At 38.9% G+C, this 25,027-nt stretch overlaps 1 pseudogene; it reads left to right on the top strand.

Moving 5' to 3' along the window:
• The first annotated feature begins 275 nt into the window (after nucleotides 1-275).
• On the top strand, nucleotides 276-23,526 carry LOC124521117 (60S ribosomal protein L10a-like; annotated as a pseudogene).
• Nucleotides 23,527-25,027: the final 1,501 nt, after the last annotated feature.

The raw sequence follows: 25,027 nt of genomic DNA, 5'->3' as shown, positions 1-25,027 counted from the left end.
TTGCGAGCTGATGGCATGGGCCTGCCCCACTGCCTCCATTTCCTTAGGCACTATTTCTGATTTGCTGTCAGAAACTTCTGCTGAATGGCTCTCTTACTTCTTCTCATTGCATACTAAGGTCAGGACATTTCACGTCCTTAAACGATTTCAAGAAATATTTCAGCGCATTTGAGTCTCGAAGGTCTTGGGAAGGTAGAAAGTGTTATATATTCACTTCCTTGGAGAGATAGAGACTCCAGCTGAAAGCAAGCCAAGGGTGAGGACTTGGAGGCGGGATGTTGGGTTCAGACTTCTACTGCCTCCCAGTGGTCCTCCAGGGGATCGCAGTGATGATGCTCCAACAGAGGGAAGAGAGTTCTAGTGAAAGAATGCAGCCAATCCAACTTAATCCAACACAGAAGAGCCCTTATCTGCTGCTTCTTAGTAGTGGCATCGTTATAAGTGGGCCGAGTATCTCCTGAGCAAATGTGTTCTGGAACCTGCATTTGTATATCAGCTTTGCCAAATTATAAGCTGTGTAAAATAGGGAAAATAACTGACCCCCTCTGAGCATTAGTTCCCTATTGTGCAGTAGAGATAATGACACCCACATTGCAAGGTTTGGTGAGAATTCAGTGGCATGGCATTGCTAGATTTCCCACCAAGTGCCTGGTACATACTTGGGGCTCAATTAAATGGTAGCTATTTTCCTTTGAATGAAAGGGACACTCGACAAACTGTGAATACATCCTACAGCCACAAGCAGAAAGAGAAGTTCACTGGTGTTCAGTAGGTGGATATATGATTAGTTTTCCCTCTTTTCAGACAAATAAGCACTCACACTACAGACATTATGCCATTTTAGTACAAAAATCGAAGTAGTCTTGAAAATTGTAAAACAGTCAGTGATGTAATTTCCCCCAAAGTGTATCATATTTAAATCTCTTCTCAGAAAATAAGAGGGGGGAAAAAGAAGAGAAATAGAGTCTTGACAAGTAAAAAGAATCACATGCTTTTAACAGTGCCATGTAAAGGAGTTGAACCAATAAATTATTTTCCCTTTCCTTTAGATAAATCTAGGAAAAATTATTAGAAGAATGCTGGGGATATTTCTTGGTTTGGATACCATGTTGTGGCAACTTCCTTTCTTTTAAAAAGTTCTTTCAATTTGCTTTAAGTTGTTTTCTTAGCAATTTTATCATAAGGAGGAGTCAGTGGGGGTGGGAATGCTATTTGGGGATAATCTTTCAAGAAAAATGACCCGAAATACTCCATAAGGATGAGCCAAATAAAATAGCATTTGAAAGGTAAGAAGCTAAAGTGGTAGGTTTTACAATTTGTATTCTACGCACTAAGAATTTACTGACAAAACCAGCACAGATTATTCTTTTCACATGTTGATTATCACCTGAAGTTTTATCTGAAACATAGCTTCTGATATCGCAACAACTGAGTGATCAGAGGCATGCTATCTAGAAAGGAAAGTTTTAAAGAAGACCATTTACAGACATGAACCCAAATACCCCATTTCAGAAAAAATATAACTGATAGGCGAATGTTATATAAGCTCCAGGAATACTGTGTGTGTGTGTGTGTGTGTGTGTGTGTGTGTGTGTGTCTTCTGTAGCTAATTTGGACTACGTACATGCAGAGCTATGTTTAAGCAAAACCAGTTACCATGGTGACACAGTACCCTATCTAAATGTGGTGTGTAACATCTAATTCTGTTTGTGTGTTAACTATTTAGCTGGAAACTGGGGAGCATCTTAGAAGCCCGACCGATTGAGCAAGTGTATCTCTCTAGGTTTCTCTATTTTTGTCCTATCTCTGTCCTGGTCAGTCTCTTTTGCCTTCGGGTCAAATATTAAGCTTTCTTCTCTACGTGATTATGGACAAATACTTCCTTTTTCTTTGGAACCTGACTCTTCAACTTCAAAAATAATCCAGAAAGGCTGGCCATTTCTCCTGTTAGGATAGGACAGAACTCCAACATGCTAAATAAATCGATTCGTTTTCAGAGAATTTCTTTGTTAGTTCTCATTAGAAGTGGCATTTTCAAACAAATCCCTAATATTAGAGCTTGTTGATCTCTCTAATTTTAGTCTTTTCCTTCCCACACCCAGTCACGAGTTCTTCATTTTAGAGTCATGCTCTCTGGCTGAAGTATGGGGAAGCTGTTTTACAGGAAAAAAAAAATGGAACACGAGTACACGTTGAAATAAACAAAAAATATATTAATTCCAAACTTTAAAAATTATTTTTAAAAACTTAATATTTGATAAGATCTATTTTAATATTTATAACAGAAAATTATACCCATTTTTCATGATTTTGTTGTTAGGCACTTACTTTTTTGCTGGATCGATGGCAGGGAGCAATTCTAGGTGAAACTATGCAAGAAACCTTAAGGGGCCTAGAAAGTTCCTGACAAGAGCCAAGTCTTGATTAACCAAGTCTTGGCTCCATGGTCTAGGGGAAGGAATCACATGGGCCATGAATTAAACACAGAATCTCCAGCCAACCTTCCTATAAAGCTGTTTGTAAGAACCAAATCTATAGGTTGAGGTTTTTTTTCATCTCTTCTCCTTTTTCCACATTATAGCAGGTGTCATAATAAATTAAGCTTCCCAAAAAACAGGAGCTAGATGAACAGAAGAATTGAAACATTACACTTTATCAATGAACAAACTTAGAAAATTAAATGATAATGATAATAATAACAATAATAATAATAATAATAAAGACTCCGTCTGGCCTTCTGAGCACTTGCAATCTAGTGTAGAAATAGGAATATAGAGTTTTGTAATTATTAAGTGGTGATCTTTTGTGACTTTAATGCCTACAGCCTTGGGAGTCCACTTATGTAAAAGGAGTAAGTTGTTCTATAAGACTATAAGCTGGAGCCTTTGAATACCATAGAGAATCACAGAATTTATTTTGAAAGTACCCACATTATTTAAATTCGATCATAATAGTACAAATTCATGTACTGTGTGGATGAATAGAGTTCATCAATAGTGTTGGATGTGGGAAGTGTGCTGTGTGAGATCTCTTTTTTTTTTGTGAAAGCGATCGTGAAAACTTATGATATGCCTATTTCATTTGTTTGCACAGCTAAATGGTCTTTTCCAAGGCGGTGGAACAATTACTTTTCTGGTAAGATTTCAGAACTATTTTATTCCAAATTTGAGGACAACTCTAATGACAGAGGGGCCATCCTTAGGAAAGTCAAACTGACACTAGGACCTCTTTCTCCTGCTTGGGCCTTGTTAATATACAAGCAAGCTGCAGTTTGGTTAAGCTCTTTTAAGAAAAAAAAATCCCTCTTCATTTTTAAATTATGGGACACAATTGCCGTAAACCATGCAGACAATGTCAAGGTTTATGAAGTTCCCTTATGATCTTCATCGCATTGGACCTTCCCCCTCCCCCACCAAAAGGAAACCATCTATTTCGCAAGAACAATCACTGCTAACAGCTTGGCTTGTATCTTAAAATGTTTTTTTTTTTTTACATATGCAATTATATATGTAAACATACATATTTTACCACTTTGTTACACCAGGAGCATCTGAATTGTAGACCAGTATCGACACAGTTACCTCTGGAGTCCCAAGGTGTGGGGAATGAGCTTAAGAATTCCCTGAGCTTGCACTGATGGGTTAACAAAGGCATAAACAATAGGAAAGCCATAGGACGCATACACCCAAGTTTGGGTAAATAAGACTAGGTAAGTAAGACTAGGTGAAGGGCACAAAGGCTCCCAGTATAGGACAAAGGTATAGGAGTAGGAAGTCTCAGGGTGAAAACATCTAAGATGAGGTAAACAAGATTAGGTATTCAGGGTGGAAATGCCCCCCAAGTCAGTATAATAGCAGAAAGCTGCTTTCACAGGAAGGAAGGACCAAATTAGGTAAAGAGATAAATAGGCCTCTAGACTGACCTCAAGGGGCAAAGTTGTCCAGAGCTGAGCTAATTAGCAAAAGAAAGTTGCCTGGTTGACCCTGAGGTAACGTGTTCTGTCTTTCTTGTCCCCTAGTCCAGTTTAGGTAAACAGATGTGGGGGCCTCGTGTTTACTGTAAACAACCTTCCATACAGCACCAGAATCTTGTTTTGTATTGACCCAAACACCTAACACCACATATTTCCAAAACCCTCTCTTCCCCATACCCATGAGTGAATGTTCATGGTTTCATTGTCTTCCTGTGCACACCTATCACACTTGTAAGCCTTCTGATCCTAATAAAAACGGAGCAAGGATCCTTACTCCAGGCTCTTGTCTCCTCCCGGACATTACTCTCTCCTGCGTTTTTACTCCTGCATCCTACTTTCTTGCTGGATGAGAAAGAACTCCAGACCCAGAGTCTACAACACCAAGAGTGGAGCAAAGCAGTCTTTACTTTGTGTTCATGCCACTTGTCAGTTCATACAGATCCAGTTGGGATGTAATCATAGGGATCCTATTCTCCTCCCTCTGGTTTACTCCTTCTCCTCCTCCACAAGCCCCGGGTCATCCCTGTTACTCTCATTGAAAACACGTATGCTCAAGTACCTAGATCACCTGGAGTAGGAGGATAGGGCCTGCCCCTCGGTGCTGAGCTCTAAAGAGCTAAAGAAACCTGGAGTGCCTTATAGTCTTCAGAGTGAAATATCCACGAGTCAAACCAATATTTTTCTGACTAGAAGTGATGATTTCTCCTGGCAAATGTTTTTGTGTTATGCTACAAGAAGCTTTTCATTATGTCTCACCAAGGACCACTCCCCATTAATAAGACATGACAAGAGCAGGGAGAAGGAGAGAGAGAAAAAAAAAAGAGAGGAGGAGCCCCGCTGAGTGCTATCTAGAAATATTTGTGCCCCTCAACACGCATTTATATATTTTAAAAATGGGATCACTCTATGCAGATTATTTCATGTTTTATACATATCTTTTATTTAACAGTGTATCATGGAGATAAGGTCATGATATTTTTGATGTGTATAAAATTCAACTGTATGAATGTATCAACTATTTAACAAATCTTCTATTTTGGAATATTTAGTGCCATTTTTTTAGTATCTTAAATAATGTTGCAAAGAAAATATTTGTACATATAGCATACATACTTGAATGAGTATATCTGTAAGATAAATTTCTAGAAATAGAATTGTTGCCTCAAAGTCATGCACATTTTAAATTGTTATATGTATTGCCAAAGTGATAAACGTGCTGAGAGATTCTAGTAGTATGCTTGATTGGCACTTATTCTAATTATTAATTATCAAATAAGTTTCTAAATATGTGGTTTATTAATCTGGGAAAAAGGAGGAGATTAAATAGGGAGGTAGGAAATAAGGAAACCATCACTAAGAAATCCTAGATTCTTAGGTATATTTTGTTTTGCAGATAATCATCCCGTTGACCTTATTCTGAAAGCTCTCTCCTTTTGATCTTGATGCCATTTATTTTTAGTACTATCTCTTATTTATCTGCCAAGTAGTCCATCCATCCATCCATCCACCCACCCACCCATCCAACATTAATTAAGCTTTCTGCTGAGCTTTGTATTTTACAAGCAAATATAATCACTTGGGAACAAGCTATACTCTTAACATTCAAGAAGCTTATTATCCTACAGATGGACATTAATAGATAAATGAATGAATGAAATGAAGCTTAGGTGAGTGGCCCAAAGGAAAAATACTAGGTGTTATAAAAGCATATAATAAAGGAATCTAACTGAAGAACACTTCTTTGTCAGTCATCTACTGACTTCATATTTCCACATTTTTAATAACTTTAGCACTTGATCCTACCCTCTATCATCATCCCTGTTGTGTTCAATACCTAACACCCTGACTCACAGTTCCTTGACTTCTACCTTCCTGTATTCCAACAAACTTATTTTTAGTAACTCATCACAATAGCCTTCGGAATGGTTTCACCACTATGTTTTCAAATTCTGATACTCTGTCAGTGTGACTGCCTTATTTTCTAACCCCTACTGAACATACTCTTCATCCTTGTTGGAATTTCACAACTTGAATGATTATTTACAATGTAAGTGTTAACATGCAAATGTCTCATATACTCTTCCCCCAAATCCTATGAAATAGTCACCTCCATGATTTCATTCAATGAGTGAAGAAATGTTGGAGAGTTTAGACTTACCCAATGCCATGCAATTAATTAAGTGACTTGAAGTAGGTCTATTTGACCCAAAGCTGGGGCTTGTAGCCCATATGACATTCTACATCAAGGGTCATTTCAGTTTGGGTATTTATAGAAGAAACTGATGAGGAGGGAAAGGGAAGTATAGCAGATTGCAGAGTAGGGGCAATATTTTCACAGTGTAGCCTTCTGAGATTTAACAAAAGCTCTGACAATGTTAACTGGACTTACAACCCTCTTACTTCATCTCTGGGAGTTCAAGGAGGTGAGCACTTGTATTGAAGGCTGACAAAGCCAAGTCAGTGGGTCTACTGCATCTTACGTGCTTTGTCAAACTAACCATGGGTGATGTGAAGCTATTGATACAAAGTGTTACCAGGACAATGGAAATTTGTCCATTTTTATGCCAAATAAAATTTGCCACTACTTTTCTCTATGTCAAGCATCTTAGAGAATAGTGCTGATTTTAATGTTCCTAATGAATCTATGATTCACTGTTACTTGTCTCATTTTGGCTTTTTTTCTATTTGATTGTGATGCATTCTTAAAGATATTTGTTTGTTTATGTCTTTTTTCATAGGAATGTAAACTCTGAAAGTAAGGACTTTGGCTCTGTCCACCATTGTTTACCTAACATCTCAACAGTGCCTGTCAAATGCAACTGTGAAACTAAGTGGAAGCTAAGATCTGGTAGTTAACAAAACCAAGTTTTAAAAATATTCATTTGCCCATTTTCCATACTTTATTATTATTATTTTGTTCATCTCACAAACATATTTTTTGAATCTTGATCATGTGCCGGGCACTGTGTTAGGCACCAGGATAGTAAAGATAAATTAGACACAACTTTGTCCCGGTGGTCTCACCAAAAGACATTGAATGATGGAAAACCGCACAGAGCAAAATGTTTGATTGCACTAAGGAAGATTAGTTCATAAGAATCTTGTTGAAACCTGGAAGAGATAAACACTGAAAAAAATCTATAACAAAAAAGAAAAAAATAGAAATCAGTTATTTCTAATTTAAGATTTATAAAATTTCATTTTGAGCTTTGTTTTGTGTTTTGTTTGTTTAGTGTCTATTGTTCTATATTAATGAAGATAAATATATATATATATATATTAATTTTTCAAAACTTATTTTGAGAGAGAGTGCACAGGTGAAGGAGGGGCAGAGGGAGACGAAGAGAGAGAAGCCTAAGCAGGCTCCACACTGGCGGTGTGGAACACGGCACGATGCTTCATCCCACAAACTGTGAGATCATGAGCTGAGCTGAAATCAAGAGTCCAACACTTGACTGACCGAGCCATCCAGGTGCCCCAATAAATATATTTTTATATAAGATCTCAAAAATGTCAACATTTACTTTTTTAGGCAATTTTATTATTTAAGGGTAGGATAAACTGTGGTAAAAAGAAGATGTGTGCACATTGACTCAAAACCAATGGAAGTATATTTCTTCGTCATGTATGGAATGAGGTCGATGTTCTTGATCAGCTATCAGTTCTCTACAAAGTCGCCCAGGGATGCAGCTTCCTTCTTTTGGCTCCGCCGTTCTTTAGAACAATAGTTCAGACCAATGACTCTCCAATGATCTCAGAGTTCGTGAGTTCGATCCCACATCTAGGACCTGATTAGAAATGCACATTCTCAGGCCCCATCCTAGTCCTACTGAAATAGAAACTCTAGGGATGAGGTCGAGGATTAGCATTTTTAAAAGCTTCTGGATGATTCTGCTGCTCCAGGCTCTAGCCCTACACTGTTTGCATCTAGTAGGTGTATGGGAAAAAGAAACACATCTGTTTCATAAAAGTCTTGACCCAGAAATGTCACATGTTGGTTACTCCCTTCACATTTTATTGTCTAGAAATAAAGCAATAATATAGCCACAGAGTCTTTTTTTTTTTAAGATTTATTTAGTTTTGAGAGAGAGAGCATAAGCAGGGAAGGGGCGGAAGGTGGGACAGAAGATCCAAAGTGGTCTCTGTGCTGACAGCAGCAAGCCAGATGTGGGGCTCAAACTCACGAACTCTGAGATCATGACCAGAGCCAAAGTTGAACACTCAACCAGGTGAGCCACCCAGGCGCCCCTCTTCTACAGAGTCTTAAATGCAAACTCACATACTAGGTAGGAGAATTGTACATTGAAGGGTGAGATATCGCCGTGGTGGGATGTTCTGAAACATGATACTGAGAGCTTGGTTGCAGAAGATCCATGTGCTTTGTGGTGGCCCTAATATAATATAATAGATATTGGTGAGATTTAGGGATGGGAAAAACTCTTTCCATGCATTCTAATGAGCACTAGTGGGAGACTGTATGCTATTTGTGTAATGTTGTGTCAAGTGGCAAGCGGGAAAGATGACTCCACCATGAAGAATAATTTTAAAAAATAAATAGAGCAAGAAGAGACTTGCAGCTGCTGAAGAAGAGACCAGGCCAGTAATAACTGCTTGGGACATGGTGGAAGAGGATGTGGAACTGAGGTGAACAAGTTCAATGGGAGCATGCCTCAAGCTCATCTAGAGGCCTTCTTAAAACACACATTCCCATGGGGTGCCTGGGTGGCTCAGTCGGTTGGGCGTCCAACTTCGGCTCAGGTCATGATCTCACGGTCTGTGAGTTTGAGCCCCCGGTCGGGCTCTGTGCTGACAGCTCAGAGCCTGGAGCCTGTTTCAGAATCTGTGTCTCCCTCTCTGTCTGACCTTCCCCCGTTCATGCTCTGTCTCTCTCTGTCTCAAAAATGAATAAATGTTAATTTTTTTTTAAATAAAACAAAAACACAGATTCCCTGGCCCCAGCCCCAGGGTTTCTGATTCAGTAAATCGGGGGTGGAAGAGGGAGTTTTGCATCTCTGAGTTCTCAGGGTGATGCTGCTGTGGCTGTCCAGGGACACAGTTGGAACATCACCCGTTAGGGATTGTAAAAGGAGCCTTTTGGAGGAAACCTGGATTTGGGGAAAATCTTCCCTGCCCTGGGGCTTTTTGACAGGTGTTCCTTTGAAATGCAGGCCAGAGCAGTTTTCTTTCTGCTGGCAAAGTCAGATGTGTGCTGAAGACTTGAGGGTTGGAGAATAGGGAGGGTTGGCTGCTCTCCAGAGGAAAAAATCCACAACTTTGCACCTTTAGGGAATGTTTATTAATCCTCATTATACCAGCAGTTCCTCCCTCTAGTGGGACTAAGGGGCTAAAGGTGTAACTCATTTCTTTAATTAGACAGTCTTTTTTTAGTCACGGAAGCGTTTTATTATCCTTTCTTCCTGTCTCATGCTACCCATCAATACTGCTGAACATTTTCAAGTATACACAGACAGACATACATACATATATGTATACACACACACACACACACACACACACACACACATCCAATCCCTTCCACCTTCACACGAAGGTTTGGCTTCATGTAGCTACTAAGACTTCAACCTTCATTGTAGTCAAGCAAATGCATTAGGAACACGAAATTATCTTGCTTAATTTAGTTGTCCCCCATAGAATAGCTTGCCTACTAAGTACGGTTTCTCCTGCAGTTTAGGCTGACTTTGTGAATTTACTGACTCCAATTGCTCGGGCTGCCTTTCGATCTCTCTTTTCCTTGTTGATTCTGAATTAAAATTCTGTGTTAGCTGCAGCCTGGTATTTCTGCGAACTGCAGGAGGTATGTATTTTCCTTGTGTGTTATTGTTATTATGATATTAATTATACTATACACTCAACTGAATGTCAGCAGTGTCCCAGGAATTGTACTGAGCAAAGATTTTGACAAGGTCCCTGCTTAGGGATTATGTAAAAGCCATTCAAGTGGAATTGAATTAACATATGACTTAGCTTAGTGTGGCTGAACTTGAATATTGATGGATTCTTTGGATGAGAAGGGAGTTTGCGGGAGAGCAAAAGAAATGACCTTTAGAATTTTAGGATTTTTTTTTCTGTAACATCCCATGATTTTAATAAGAACTCGGTTGCTTCTGTACCAGATAATTTTTGTTTATCGTTTTATTTCTCGGAGTTGAAATCAAAGGAGTCATGGACTCAGAGGGGCAGTAGGGGAGTTGGGATGATGTCTGGTGTCTTCATCACCTCTTTTTTCAGAGAATAGGTAACCGTTCTCTGGCTCCTTTTTTTTAGATTCTTCATTCTGTTTCCGTGTTACATGTAGATGAGATGCAGACTTGTGTTTCATGTTTTAAAAGGTTTGAAAATTTCTCCGTTTGCCTGGGGCACTTCTCCCACCTTGTTTAAAAAAAATTTTTATTGAAGTTCATCATATGTGAATAAAGTACATAAAGTGAGTGCACTGATTGTAAATGCTTGGGTTGGTCTATTTTTCCTCTGTGTACATCTCTGTAATACCCAGCTCAAGACACAGAATATTCCCATACCACAGAATTTTCCTCACCTTTCAGTCAATACCTCCCCCAAAGTAATCACTACTCTGATTTCTGTGTTCTAACATCTTGGATTACATTTGCATGCTCTTGAACTTAATATAAATAGCAACATGTAATATATTTTGTTGTGTCTGGTTTCTTTTTTTTTATAATTTTCTTTAATGTTTGTTTATTTTTGAGAGACACAGAGAATGAACGGGGAAGGGGCAGAGAGAGAGAGCTGTCAGCACAGAGCCTGACGCAGGACTTGAACTCATGGACTATGAGATCATGATGTGAGCCGACGTCAGACACGTAACTGACTGAGCCACAAAGGTGCCCCGTGTTGTGTCTGAGAGAATATGTGCTGCGTGTCTGTGGTTGTAATCTAGTCTTTACTGCTGTGTAGTATTCTATTTTATGAGCACACACAATTCATTTATCCATTTTCTTGCTATTGGGTATAGGTTGTTTCCAGTTTGGGCTGTTATGACTAAAGCTGCTATTAATATTTTTATACATGTTTTATGGTGGTCACATGAACTAATTATTCTTGAATCATGGAATAAGGATATGATTAGTTCCAATTTGTAATGGCAGGATTCCCAATTATTATACTAATTTCTACTTCCTCCGGCAATGTTTCAGAGTTCTAGTTGCTTTACATTCTGATCAGTGTTTGGTATTGTAAGTTTTTTAAAATGTTAGCTATTCTTGTGGGCATGTATTAGTATCTCATCGCTAACCTCGTTTTTTTTTTTTTTATCAATTAATGAAACTTCTAGAGTAAATGAAAAAGAATTCCTGAGGTTGTTTAGAAAGTGCTAGTTTAATCAGCTGTCGATAATTTCAAGCTGTAAGAGACATGTATACAGTTATTAACTGGGCAGTTCAGTGGCAACTAGTGAGCTGGGATTCCCACAAGCAAACTATTATTATTATTAAACGCTCGCTAGGTAACAAGTAATTTGCTAAACAATTTATTTGTAGTGACTTACTTAAGGTGTCCTATTTTAAATCTGACAGGACTATCATTGTTCTAAACACTCCTCAGTTTGGGCTGGTGTCACACACTAATGAAATCCAGATGTCCTCACCTGCTCTAAATACACTTCCTTCAAACAGTGAACCCATGGTCTTTAGAGCCCAAGCATTTACTCTGAGAACAGAACCACAGACTAAACACAATAATTTTTTTTCTGAAAAGTCGCTCTCAACATTTTGGTACATTATTGTGATGACCATGTATATATACTCTTGGTAAGTTATTAACTTTTTTTCAAGTAATTTCATTTAGAACATTTGTCTTTGTGCCAAACTGACAAAGTCAAAAGGAAGGTGATCTCATCTCCGTTCAGGCAGTTCTGTAGTTTATTGAAGCCTCCTGACAACTTTTGATCAAAAAGACCAAGCAGGGAAGAGCGATAGAACAATGATTGAAAGAATAATGGAATGCTTTAAAGTGGCTATGAAAACAGCCTTAGCAATTGTCAGAATGGCTTCTATCTGTGGTTGAAGCCAAATGCTGAGGCCAGAGAAGAAAGGGAAACACTGACACAGACAAGGAAATTGCTTTAGCAGTATGTGATGGTGACGAGGCCCAACACAGCAGTGTCATATAATTAATAAGAACCAAGAGAATCCAATAAGGAAAGAATAGTCTTTTCAATAAATGTGGACAACTGGGTATCCACAACATGCAAAAGAATGAAGTCGGACTCCTACTTCACAACATATTCAAAAATTAACTGAAAATGGATCAAAGACCTGAATGTAAACGAGCTAAAAACAATAAAGCTCTTAGAATAAAACATAGCTATAAATCTTTGTGACTTTGAGCCACGCAATGATTTCTCAGATTTGACACAAAAAGCACAATCAGAATAAAAATAGATAAATGGGACTTTAGCAAATGGTAAAACTTTTGTATTTCAAAGGACTCTATACAAATGTGGAAGACAACCCACAGAATGGGAACAAAATATTTATGAACATATATATCTATAAGGGACTAGTATTCAGAACATATAAAAAAGACCTCAGCTCAATGACTAAAATACAAACAAGCTAATTTTTAAAAATGGTCAAAGAGTTTGAATAGACATTTTCCAAAGAAGATATACAGATGGTCAAGAAGCACACGAAAGGATGATCAACGTCATTAGTTATTAGAGAACTACAAATCAAAACCACGATGAGATACTGTTTCACACATTTTAGAATGACTAGATTAAAAAGCCTAATAATAGCAAGTGTTGGAAAGATTGTAAGGAAGTAGGGAGCCTCTCATACATTACCGATGGGAATGTAAAATGCTACAGCCACTTTGGGAAAAAGAGTTTGGCCAATCCTCAAAAAGCTAATCGTGGAATTTCCATGTGACCCAGCAATTTAATTCCCGGGCATATACCCCAGACAACTGAGCATATAACCATACAAAAACTTATTTGTGAAGTTCATAGCAGCAATATTCATAAGAACCAAAAAGTATAACCGAATGACCAGTCCATCAATTGACGAATGAATTTTAAAAAGTGGTAGAATCATGCAATAGAATATTATTCAGCCATAAAAATGAAAAAAAAAATGTGCTGGTATATGCTACAGCATGGATGGACTCTGAAATCATGCTAAGTGAAAGAAACCATATACAAAAGGCCATATTATGATTCCTTTTTTGTCAAATGTCCAGAATAAACAAATTCATGGAGACAGAAAATAGATTAATCGCTGCCAGAGAAGAATGGGAGTGATTGCTAACGGATACAGCATTTTTTTTGGTTGGGGGTGATGGAAGTATTCTGGAATCAAATAGTGGTGATGGTTGTATAACCCTGTAAATATATGAAAACCCACTGAATTCTACACTATATGATTTATTTAACAAATTTTTTTTATTTATTATTTTTGAAGGAGAGAGGAGAGATAAAGTGTGAGAAGGGGAGGGGCAGAGAGAGAGAGGGAGACACAGAATCTGAAGCAGGTTCCAGGCTCTGAACTATCAGCGTGGAGCCCAACACGAGGCTCCAACGCACCAACCACGAGATCATGACCTGAGCCGAAGTGAGACACTTAACCGACTGAGCCACCCAGACTCCCCTGAACTGTGCACTTTAAATTTATAAAGTATATGGTATGTGAATTATATCTCAATTAAAATATTGTTTAAGAAAAAATAATTAATATGAAATTTGTTTACTTCCTTAATATGCAATATCTTCATATTCTTTATAATCCTTGTATTTATTATTTTAATATTATTTATTACTTTCCAGAAATATATGACTTTGGAGTAGTTCTTCAATCTTCTAAGGCTTTAGTTTCCTCAATATAAAATAATGAGTTGGGACACCTGGATGGCTCAGTTGGTTAAGCATCTGACTCTTGGTTTCTGCTCAGGCCATGATCTGATGGTTTGTGAGGTTGAGCCCTGTGTCAGGCTCTGTGCTGACAGCATGAATCCTACTTGGGATTCTCTCTCTCTCTCCCTTTCTCTCTACCCCTCCCTTGCCTACTCTCTCTTTTTCTCCCTCTCTCTGCTTTTCTCTCTTTCTTGCAAAATAAATAAACTTAAAAAAATAATGAATCAATATGAAAATACTGGGTCACGATTTCAATAAGAATCTGGCAATTTTCAAATATTCTGTGTTGAAATATTATGTTTTTATAATCGTGTAAGAAATGTGAAATATTTGAACAGCAACTTGATTCATATAGATTGTAGTTTTGTGTGAAAAAATATATAAAATTAAAAAAATATATAAAATTAAAAAATATATAATGAGCAGTGTGTTCAATTGACAAATAGTTTTCATTTTATTTCCTTTTTTTCTTGGATGGTGAAGTAGGAAATTCAAAATACAAAATCAGGGGGTGCCTGGGTGGCTCAGTCGGTTAAGTGTTCGACTTCAGCTCAGGTCATGATCACACGGTTGGTAAGTTCGAGCCCTGCATCTGGCTCTGTGCTGACAGCTCAGAGCCTGGAGCCTGTTTCAGATTCTGTGTCCCCTCCTCTCTCTGCCCTTGCTTTGCTCGTGCTCTCTGTCTCTCAAAAATAAATAAACATTAAAAAATGTTTAAAAACCCACAAAATCAGTTATAAAGATTTTCTCCTGTAAAAATCACTTATAAAGATTTTCTCCTATAAACAGTGTCCCTGAACAGTGTCTGTGGGGATGAATGGATAAAGAAGATGTAATGTGTGTGTGTGTGTGTGTGTGTGTGTGTGTAATATACACATATATATAACGAAATATTATTCAGCCAGGAGAAAGAAGGAAATCCTGCCATTTGCAACAACATGGATGGACCTTGAAGGTATATGCTATGTGAAATAAACCAGACAAAGACTTCATGGTATCACTTATATGAGGAATCTCAAAAATACTCAAAGTCATAGAAACAGAGAGTAGAAAAGTGATTGTCAGGGACTTGGGGATGGGGGATAAAGTAAGAGGTTGGTGAAGGAATACAAACTTTGAGCTATAAATATATAAGAACGGAGGATCTAATGTATAACATGGTGACTATAGGTGATAGCACTGTATCGTATAATTGAAATTTGTTGAGAGATTAAAACTTAAGTGTGGTAAGTGTACTCACCAAAAAACAAAAACAAAAAAAAATGAGTATGTGAGTTGATAAATGTGTTAATTAACTAGATGGAATGAATAATGTCTCAATGTATCTTTATAGCAAATCACCATAATGTACACTTTTTTTTTTCAACGTTTATTTATTTTTGGGACAGAGAGAGACAGAGCATGAACGGGGGAGGGGCAGAGAGAGAGGGAGACACAGAATCGGAAACAGGCTCCAGGCTCTGAGCCATCAGCCCAGAGCCCGACGCGGGGCTCGAACTCACGGACCGCGAGATCGTGACCTGGCTGAAGTCGGACGCTCAACCGACTGCGCCACCCAGGCGCCCCTGTACACTTTTAAAACCTTACAATTTTATATGTCAGGTGTAGCTCAATAAAGCTGGGGAAAAAAACCATTTTTGAAATGTCAAATAAATGTTTTAAAAGAAAAGAGTTTCTCCTGAATATTTAGCATTGGGTATCACTAAATTTCATCCTCACTTCTCCTCAAGGAAAGAAGTCAGTGTAAGAGGCTGGTTGCCTCTGTTTGCTCTGGGCACATGAATAGAGAGGGTAAGGTGCCAGAGGAAAAGTGGAAAAGGGAGGGGGAGAGGGAAGGGGAGAGAAAAGCCCCGAACTTTTTGAGCAGATATATTAAAATAAAGTGAGAGATCCAAATGTCCCTCATCCACTTTCTTCCAATTCCAGATCTTCTAAATTCTAGATCAACCAGAAGTGTATTAATTATAAACATGGCCAGTGTGAAAACCAATATACTGGTTTTAGTTTTATTCCTCTTTAACAGTATGCTTGAAGTTTTCATTTTCTATGTGCATTTTTTAGTACACTGGGCCCTATGCGTAAACATGGTATAACATACACTTAAGATCATTTTTTAAGACTCAGAATGTTATTTGACAAGTGTATTTTGATAAAAAGTTTCCTCTTGTTACATTTTTGCTTCTGTGACATATTGTTGGGCATATGTATGATTCATTTGGATTCTATGTCAGAAATGAAGCCTCAGACATCTAAAGCAAAATGTGATTTGCTTTTCACCTGATTTCCAGGAATGCACTGGATGGAATTGAAATGCAAATGAAACGAACATGAACTTGGGATGAATCAAAGTGCAGGCAGGGAATTTCTTTTTAGAAATTTAGATCCCCACTTTTAGGTCCAGGGAATTTCTGAAGACCAAACTTCATGTTCCAGGAGGAGAGATGCTGGACATCCACGGGTGGATGCTGGATGTGCAGGTGTTAGCCCTTGGTGCAGCCAGGCGTCAGGATAAACAGTGAGCTCCTTGCAAGAAAGACAGACTTTTTGGTTTGGAGCTAAGTGAGTAGTGATTAAAACAAATAATATCTCTCTATATTAATGACTTCCTGATTTGAAAATCACTGGCCTTGTGAAATTTAATTGCCATTATTAATGACCAGTAACTTTGGAAAAAGACTTGTTATTTTCACATTTTAATAGATTATTGCTTTGCCTGGGAAGTGAGGGTTTTGAGTTGCAAGTCTAGAACTGTTCCGTTTGATTGCCATAATGGGTGCCTGAGTGTGATTCATCTCCATGCAATGGTAATGGTCCGTTTATTGGAAATTTCCTAATTTTGCTAGGACAATGTCACATCTGCATTATGAGTAATCAAATATGTATCCGTATGTTTCCAAGAGTGTAAATTTATAATGTAAATCCTAATGATTCACGATAGACCCCAGATCTTCCCAGAGTATACTTTTATGGAAGACACAAAAGATGTTGTTGGCTTGATTTCTTTAAAAAATATGTATATCAATGATTGTACTCTCTTGATTTCTTCTTTAATGATTCTTAAATGTCCTGAACATTTTCCCAGACATGGAATGATGTGACTATTTTAAGTGCCGATAAAGAGGGATAACACAAGCGACAGGAGAGCTGAGAAACAGCAAGAGGGGCTGTGGCTGGGGCTTCAGAGCATCTTGAGACAAGGGTCCGCAAACCCCAGGAAGTGGTGGCCGAACCCAACAAAAATTGGCATGTGTTACCAAAGTGGTAACGACAGTGACATCACTTAGGAAACCTGTATTTATTTTCACCTTCATACTTTATTTTGCTCACACAGTTGCTATCTGCTAGCCAATACTCATACCCCAAAGAATGTCATCTTAAAAAATACACAAAATAATATGTGTTTATTGTTAAATGCGAGGAAACAAAATTAATTAAAAAATAATGGGGTAAAGGGGCGCCTGGGTGGCTCAGTCGGCTGAGTGTCCGACTTCGGCTCAGGTCATGATCTCACAGCTCATAAGTTTGAGCCCTGCGTCAGGCTCTGTGCTGACAGCTTGGAGCCTGGAGCCTGCTTCAGATTCTGTGTCTCCCTCTCTCTCTACTCCTAACCCACTCACATTCTATCTCTGTCTCTCTGAAAAATAAATAAACATTAAAAAAAATTAAAAATTAAAAAAAAATAATGGGGTGGGGAAGAAAAGAACTCACCTAAGAAATTTTGGAAAATAGTCTTTCTAAAACAAAAAACAACAACAAAAAAACCTGTATACACCTGCTGTCTTCTCATTAATTTTTTTTCCTCCTAGAAATATGGGTTAGCAATTCTGAAACTGCTTTTTGGGTATAGTAGGATTGCACAAATAAGTAAAACATATTGTAGATAATTAAAATCACATTTCCTGTGGTGGAGAAAAATATTACAAATAAGGAATAGGAAAAGGCCAAAATGAACCCTGTGGTGTTGAATTGAAATTGGAGGCATCAATGTGATCCCATGGCTTTTAATATATTTTTATAGATAGATACAGAGATAAATATAGATGTTTGTGTATATGGGTGACTGTACATACACAGCTTTTCTAATCTGTCCACTGAGTGGGCCTGGAAGAAAGGTGAGCCCAGAAGCAATGAGCATACTTAGTGCCCAGATTTTGGTTTCTAAATACCATTCTCCAATAAAAGAAACCAGGTCTCTGGAGAAATAGTTGATTCCCATACTGTTAGGGTAAATACAAGAAGATCCTAGAATAACTTTTTGTACCAGAAAATAAGGAAGTGATTGAAAAATAATGGATTAGGGGCGCCTGGGTGGCTCAGTCGGTTGGGCGTCCGTGTGAGTTCAAGCCCCACGTTGGGCTCTGTGCTGACAGCTCAGAGCCTGGAGCCTGTTTCAGATTCTGTGTCTCCCTCTCTCTCTCTGACCCTCCCCCGTTCATGCTCTGTTTCTCTCTGTCTCAAAAATAAATAAACGTTAAAAAAAAAAAGAAAAAGAATGGATTACATTGAAAGGACATAGGAGCCACACTATAGGAGCCACACTATAGGAGCTCCTGGTGGCCGAATTTAGCACAAAATAGATGACAGTATTGAATTATAACCAATAGAATAAATAAATTAAATATCCATGAGCTCATATTGATATAAATAAATAATCAGACAGATAGATAAATGTGGGAAAAGAGATGTAACTCTTTCTTACGGAATTCCAATTAATCAGTGTAGAAGAAATGAAGGAAATACAAACTTTATTAGGCAAACCCCACAGTAATAATTGCAGACAAATTCTATCGATGGTTGCTAAATTAGTAGGCAAAAGTTGTAGGAGAAACAGGGCGTGTGCATGATCTCAAAAAGTCTTACACAATATATTTCTTAAGCACAAAAAGAAAATATGGAGAAACTTAGCAAACATCAACCTAAAATTATTAATGTTAATATCATCAGAATTAAGATATATCAACATCAGGTATACTATAATATGCTGCAGAAGATACCACTTCTGTGATGTTCTTGCCAAAAATGCATAACCTTAATTTAATCACGAGAAAACATCAGCTAAACCCAAATCGATAAACATTCTGTCGACCATTGACCAGTCGTCTTCAAACGTATTGAAGTTATGAAAGCTAAGACTGGGGAGCTTGGGGAAATAAAACTGGAGAGCTGTCACAGATTGGAGGAAACTAAGGAAACACGATAATTAAATGCAATGTGGCAGCCTGGTTTGGGTCCTGGAATGGAAAAAGGACATCAGTGGAAAAACTGGTGAAATTTGAATAAGGACTGTACTTTAGCTAATAATATGTACCAATATTAATTTCCTGGTTTCCAAAATTGTACTCTGATTATGTAAGATAGTAATATTAGGGGAAGCACGACGAAGAGTATCTGAAAAGCCTATGTAGTCTTTTTAGAACATTTCTGTACATTTAGAATTATTTCAAAATAAAAAAAAAATTTAAATACAATTAAAACCATGAAAAATCCCCTCCTTGAAAAATGCTACTATGACTCTTCATGACTTTCTTCTGTGTGTGTACATATTTTAAACAACAACAACAACAAAAATTATTCCTTGATGGTTAAAAGTACAGACGGTACAAGAACTTGAGTTCAAATCCCAGTTCTCCTACCAGTAGCTTTGTTAGCTTGGAAAATTTTCTTTCTTTGCATCTGTAGCTTATCAGAACAACAGGAAGAGTAATGATAGTAGCACTCTTACGTGAGTAATTACATACATAACTACAGATTACATGAGTTAATACATTTAAAGTACTTAAGACCATGTCTAGCACCAGTTAAGGTCTCAATAGATGTTAGTTATTGTAAAGATGGCTTACTGTTTTGTAACCCTGGACTAGGTAAGTATTTAGGGACGCTAGGTATTTAATGGCATGCATGAGATACTTAGACAGGTAAGAAATATTCCTGGACCAAAGGGAGCAAAATCCTAGGTACAAAATTCTAGAATTACACAATATAACATTAATATAATTACCTTGCCTTTTGGCTGATGGGAAAATATTGAGTTTGAACCTCTTCTGTGTTATCAGTTCAGACTCTAAATTTAACTATACAGCCTCAATTGACTGGTGTTTATTTTCTTCCTTAATGACGTGAGCATTATTTTTAAACAATTGTAGAGGAAGATTATATGGAGATGGTGTAATAAAAACCAAATATGTTTGACTCCCGCTGACTTCCTTCCTGAGACTTCAGGAACAACAGGGAATCAAAACAGAAACACAGAGGATAAGCCTTCCGATTGCCAGCAGCGTCGGTTGCCAGAAGCCATAATCCAACAAGTTTGGAAATTCTTTGCCTCCTTGTGACATGCCGAATTAGTAGGCCACAAAGGATAGCATCTCCAGTAAGCAGAGTAGATTTTGAGAATCTGGTCACCATTCTTGGAAGTTCGTGGACACAGAGCCAAAGCTAGAACCCTGTCCAATGGCCTTTCCCAAATCTGCAAGTGAACAGTGGTGCATTGAAAGGAGGAAAAGCAGGGCACCTGGGTGGCTCGGTTGGTTAAGCGTCTGACTTCTGCTCATGTCATGATCTCACAGTTTATGCGTTGGAGCCCTGAATGGGGCTCTGCACTGACAGTGTAGAGCCTGCTTGGGATTCTCTGTCTCCCTCTCTCTCTCTCTCTGCCCCTCCCCTGTTCATGTTCTCTATTTCAAAATAAATAAATAAATAAACATAAAAAAAAAGAAAGGAGGAAAAGCAAAGTGACTTCTTCTCTGGGAAAAGACTGTCAGTCCATTCTGTGAGTTAAGATTACTGGGGACATTGAGACCCTCATATCGAAAGCTTTGTAAAAATTAAAACAGTAGCAATATCATGTTGCTGGCTTTTTCCCTTGCCATCCGTCCCATCCATGTTGTTCAGGCTAAAGCATTATCGAACAGATGGCCTATGTCCTGATTATAGGAAAACTTAATAGCAAATCAGTGGAAGACCAAATTGGTAGGGAAACAAATTTCAGAGGTATCACTGTGTGTTGGAAATTCCTTACCTTGAGAGAGAATTTACCTCTAAAGCCCACTGGCATTTTAGAAACACAGCAGCTGATTTTACCAACCAGTCCTTCAGGGAACTGCAGAAGGATAAACTCCTAGCTGCTTAAGTAAATACAGCTTTATCCACAATTAACACAAGACCATGTAGTTTTTGTCACGATAAATTGCCTTCTGTTTTTCTTTCCCCATTTAGGCTTCTACAAGTCCATAAAATGCCAATATTGGAAATAGTCGTATCAGTACATTTCACTTTCAACTGGGGTCACAGAAACCTGGAAGAACCACCCTGACTGTTTTTAATTAACTTCTCTACAGTATAGGGAGGGTGTTGACTCCAGCTCTGAAATACCTATCTCTATCTCCTTGACTCTACTCTTTCCTTTCCCACCCTCCGTATTTTTTCTCCTCCGCACTAGTACAATGCTCTCAAGTCGTTTTCCTCCTTCTATTCTCTCCTCTTCTGTGAGCTGTGTTTTAAGTTCATAAATAATTATGTCATTTCTCTAGATCAAATTCTTTCATGGGTCTCCATTTTCTATGGATTGAGATCCAAGCTTCTTAGAACGACTTGTAAGGATTTTCGCGATCCGGTCACAACCCGCCTTTCCAGTCTCACCTACCAAGATTATAGTTTGTATCCCATGCTACGTGACACACATCAGATACTTTCATGCCTCCAGGCCTTTGCACTTGTCGTTCCTTCCAACTGAATGGCCTTCTTCCTCACTGCTACAATGGCAACTGGCTGGTATTCGAATCATCCTTTCTATCTCAGTTTGAACATATTTTCCCTGATGCTCTCCTCTCTATTCTCACCTTGTTTGAATTAATCACTGTCTTGTTGATCTCTTTATACAACTACTACAGAATGTATCAGAAAACATCGTATTTAGTTGTGGGTTTAGATTATAAATTCCTTGGAAGCAGGTTCCATGTATAACTCATGTGGGTTTATCCCAGCTTTTCTCCATCTAGTAGGAATTTAATAAATATATGTGTGAGTGAATGAATAGACAAATAACCGTGACCCAGGGTCTCAGGTATCCCTCAGAGACTTAGGTAAATTTAGACAAAACTGATTGATATTTGGCTAACACTGTTTTTCAATCTATGGAACCATCCTTTGCTTTGTGGACATTAAGCCTGTAAATGGTGCTCTTCAGTCATCACAACAACCTAAAACACAGCTACACATTGCTTCTTACCTCCTGCAAGGGTGGTACTTCCCTGGGTGGAAACAATTGCTGGTTTGGCCCTTTTCACTGTGTTTCATAAGAATCCAAACAGACTTGCGACCCTATGAGAAAAGAGCTATGGAATACAACATCACGCATTGCACAGGCTTCTCTCAGCTCACTGGCTGCACCTCTCCATTTTCCCCCCAAACTTCATGTTTTCAGCACTTGATCCTTCTTCTGACATCTGTTCTACAGGAAGTGGAATCCAGTCCCTTTCATGCTAATTCCTTTTCTTGGGGAGATCATTTTCAGGTGGCCCCACCTGAATGGTCTGCCTTCTCCTTCCTGATATTCTGTCGAGAACTTTAACATTGTATTATTAAAGCAAACAGTATATATTATGCTAATAAAGAAATCATAGTTCTAAATTTCCTGGAGGCATTCTCAAATATTACTTATAAGTTCGTGGGAAAACCAGTTCTATTTAGGGATCTATTGTGAACTGAATGTTTTTGCCCCCTGGCGTCCCCCCCATATTCATGTTAAAGTGCCTAGTGTGGCTGCATTTGGAGATGGTGCTTTTAGGAAGCTAAATAGGGTTAAGTGGGGTTATAGGTGTAGGCCCTGATCCAACGGGATTAGTGCCATTATAAGAAGAGACACCTGTGCTTTCTCCCTCTTTTCCCCTCTCTGTGTACATACCAAGGAAAGGCCATGGGAGCATGCAGCTAGAAGGTGGTTTGAACAAGCCAACAGAAGAGGCCTCAGAATGAACCCTCCATTGTGTCTTTTCTGGTTATTGTGGCATGAGGCACCTTGAGCAGCAGTCTCCCATGACACCCTGTGTGAGGCAGTGCAAGAAGTCCTGCAGGGCAACCAGTCAAGCACGGGAAGTTTTTGGAGACTGGAGCTACAGATCAACTTGAAGAACTATGACACTCAGAAAGACCAATGCTTCTTGGGTACTGTCAGGCTTAAGGCCACTCCCCACCCCAAGTTCTCCATATGTATTTTGAGGGACCAGCATCACTGTGATGAGGCCAAGGCTGAGGATATTCCCCACATGGACATTGAGGCACTGAAGAAACTCAACAAGAATAAAAAATTAGTCAGGAAGCACGATGCCTTTTTGATTTCAGAATCTCTGATCAAGCAGATGCCACGAATCTTGGGCCCAGGCCCCAATAAGGCTGATACAACTTCCCTTCCTTCCTGACCCGCAGTAAGTACACGGTGGCCAAAGTGGATGAAGTGAAGTCCACGGTCAAATTCCAGATGAATTTGGTGCTGTGTCTGGCCACTGCCACTGTTGACTACGTGAAGGTGACAGATGATGAGCCTGTGTACAATATCCACTTAGCTGTGAATTTCCTGGTATTGGTGTCAATGCCCAAGAAGAATTGACAGAACATCTGGGCTTTATACATCAAGAGCACCATGGGCAAGCCCCAGCGCTTGTACTAAGGCACAGCTTAAGGGGCGCCTGGGTGGCTCAGTGGGTTAAGCAGCCGACTTACCTCAGGTCATGATCTTGCAGTCCGTGAGTTCGAGCCCCACGTCAGGCTCTGTGCTGACAGCTCAGAACCTGGAGACTGTTTCAGATTCTGTGTCTCCCTCTCTCTCTGACGCTCCCCTGTTCATGCTCTGTCTCTCTCTGTCTCAAAAATAAATAAATGTTTAAAAGAACCAAAAACCAAAAAACTAAGGCACACAGCTTAATAAACCCTTGTGCCATCATTACCCATCTGCCTATGACTAGGGAGAGGGAGGTGCTTTGTGAGCTGACATTGCCTGCCACAGCACTGTGCCGATGACTACAGTTTCTGGCACCCAGGGATGCCTAGTCATTTCTCCATACTGAAAACCAGGAAGTGCATTCTACCTACCTTCAAAATCATGCAGTCTTATTTATTATTTAGATCTTGGATACTTCTAACAGGTGGGATAACATTAGGATAACATGTACCCTAACTAGGACTGAAGCTTTTCTGAAACCTGAGAGAGGCAGATCTGGGCTGGGACTCCCAGCCTGTAGTGCTCCTACAGCTTACTAGTGGAAAGAGGGGTGGGACCTTCACATGGAGGACATTGACTGAGCTCTTGGCAACATACTTAACCTATAGTCTGAAGTTGCTTCCCTTTACACCATAGGTTCTTTCCATGGGCTTTTTTTTTTAATTTTTTTTTTCAACGTTTATTTATTTTTGGGACAGAGAGAGACAGAGCATGAACGGGGGAGGGGCAGAGAGAGAGGGAGACACAGAATCGGAAACAGGCTCCAGGCTCTGAGCCAACAACCCAGAGCCTGACGCGGGGCTCGAACTCCCGGACCGCGAGATCGTGACCTGGCTGAAGTCGGACGCTTAACCAACTGCGCCACCCAGGCGCCCCTCCATGGGCTTTTTGTTTGGTTTTATCCCTTTAAATCGTACATTTGGGCTCTTGGTCTGTAGGGATCACAAGGAAGGTTCCAAATATAGATCGGCTTCCTCGATTCTTCAGATGGAAGTGGTCCAAAGCCCTGATTGATCTAGTATTTGCTCGTCTGACCTCAAATTGAATACTCTATAGTCACGATAGTAATTTACTGCGTGAGATGTTTAGGAAAACACAAGCCAGAGACCTGTACAATATTGTAATTCATGAACCTGGGGAGCTTAGCAAATGGGTAGAATCAGGTTATGGAAACTTCTAGGTTCTTTGCCCTCCAGGTGGGCTCTGCCCTCTTCCTGACCTGAGACACTTCCTTGTTCGAGTTCTTGCCTCCAGCACCCGGTATTGGAAAGTTGGGTTTTGGCGTGTTGGGAAATACCTATGATTTAACCTTTGACTTGAATCTGCTTCATTTCATTTTAATAAAGTAACAAGTTTATCCCTCCATTTTTTAATACAACTGAAAGGCTAATCCAAAACACAAATAAAAATGCTGCACCTTCTTGAAATAAGCTTGAGCTATAAAGAATAT

This window comes from Lynx rufus, unplaced genomic scaffold, assembly GCF_022079265.1.
Source record: "Lynx rufus isolate CCGP_SWC_20201006 ecotype Redwood Valley unplaced genomic scaffold, mLynRuf1.p SCAF_3, whole genome shotgun sequence".
In the NCBI taxonomy this organism is placed as follows: Eukaryota; Metazoa; Chordata; class Mammalia; order Carnivora; family Felidae; genus Lynx; species Lynx rufus.
This window is presented reverse-complemented; position numbering and strand designations above follow the sequence as displayed.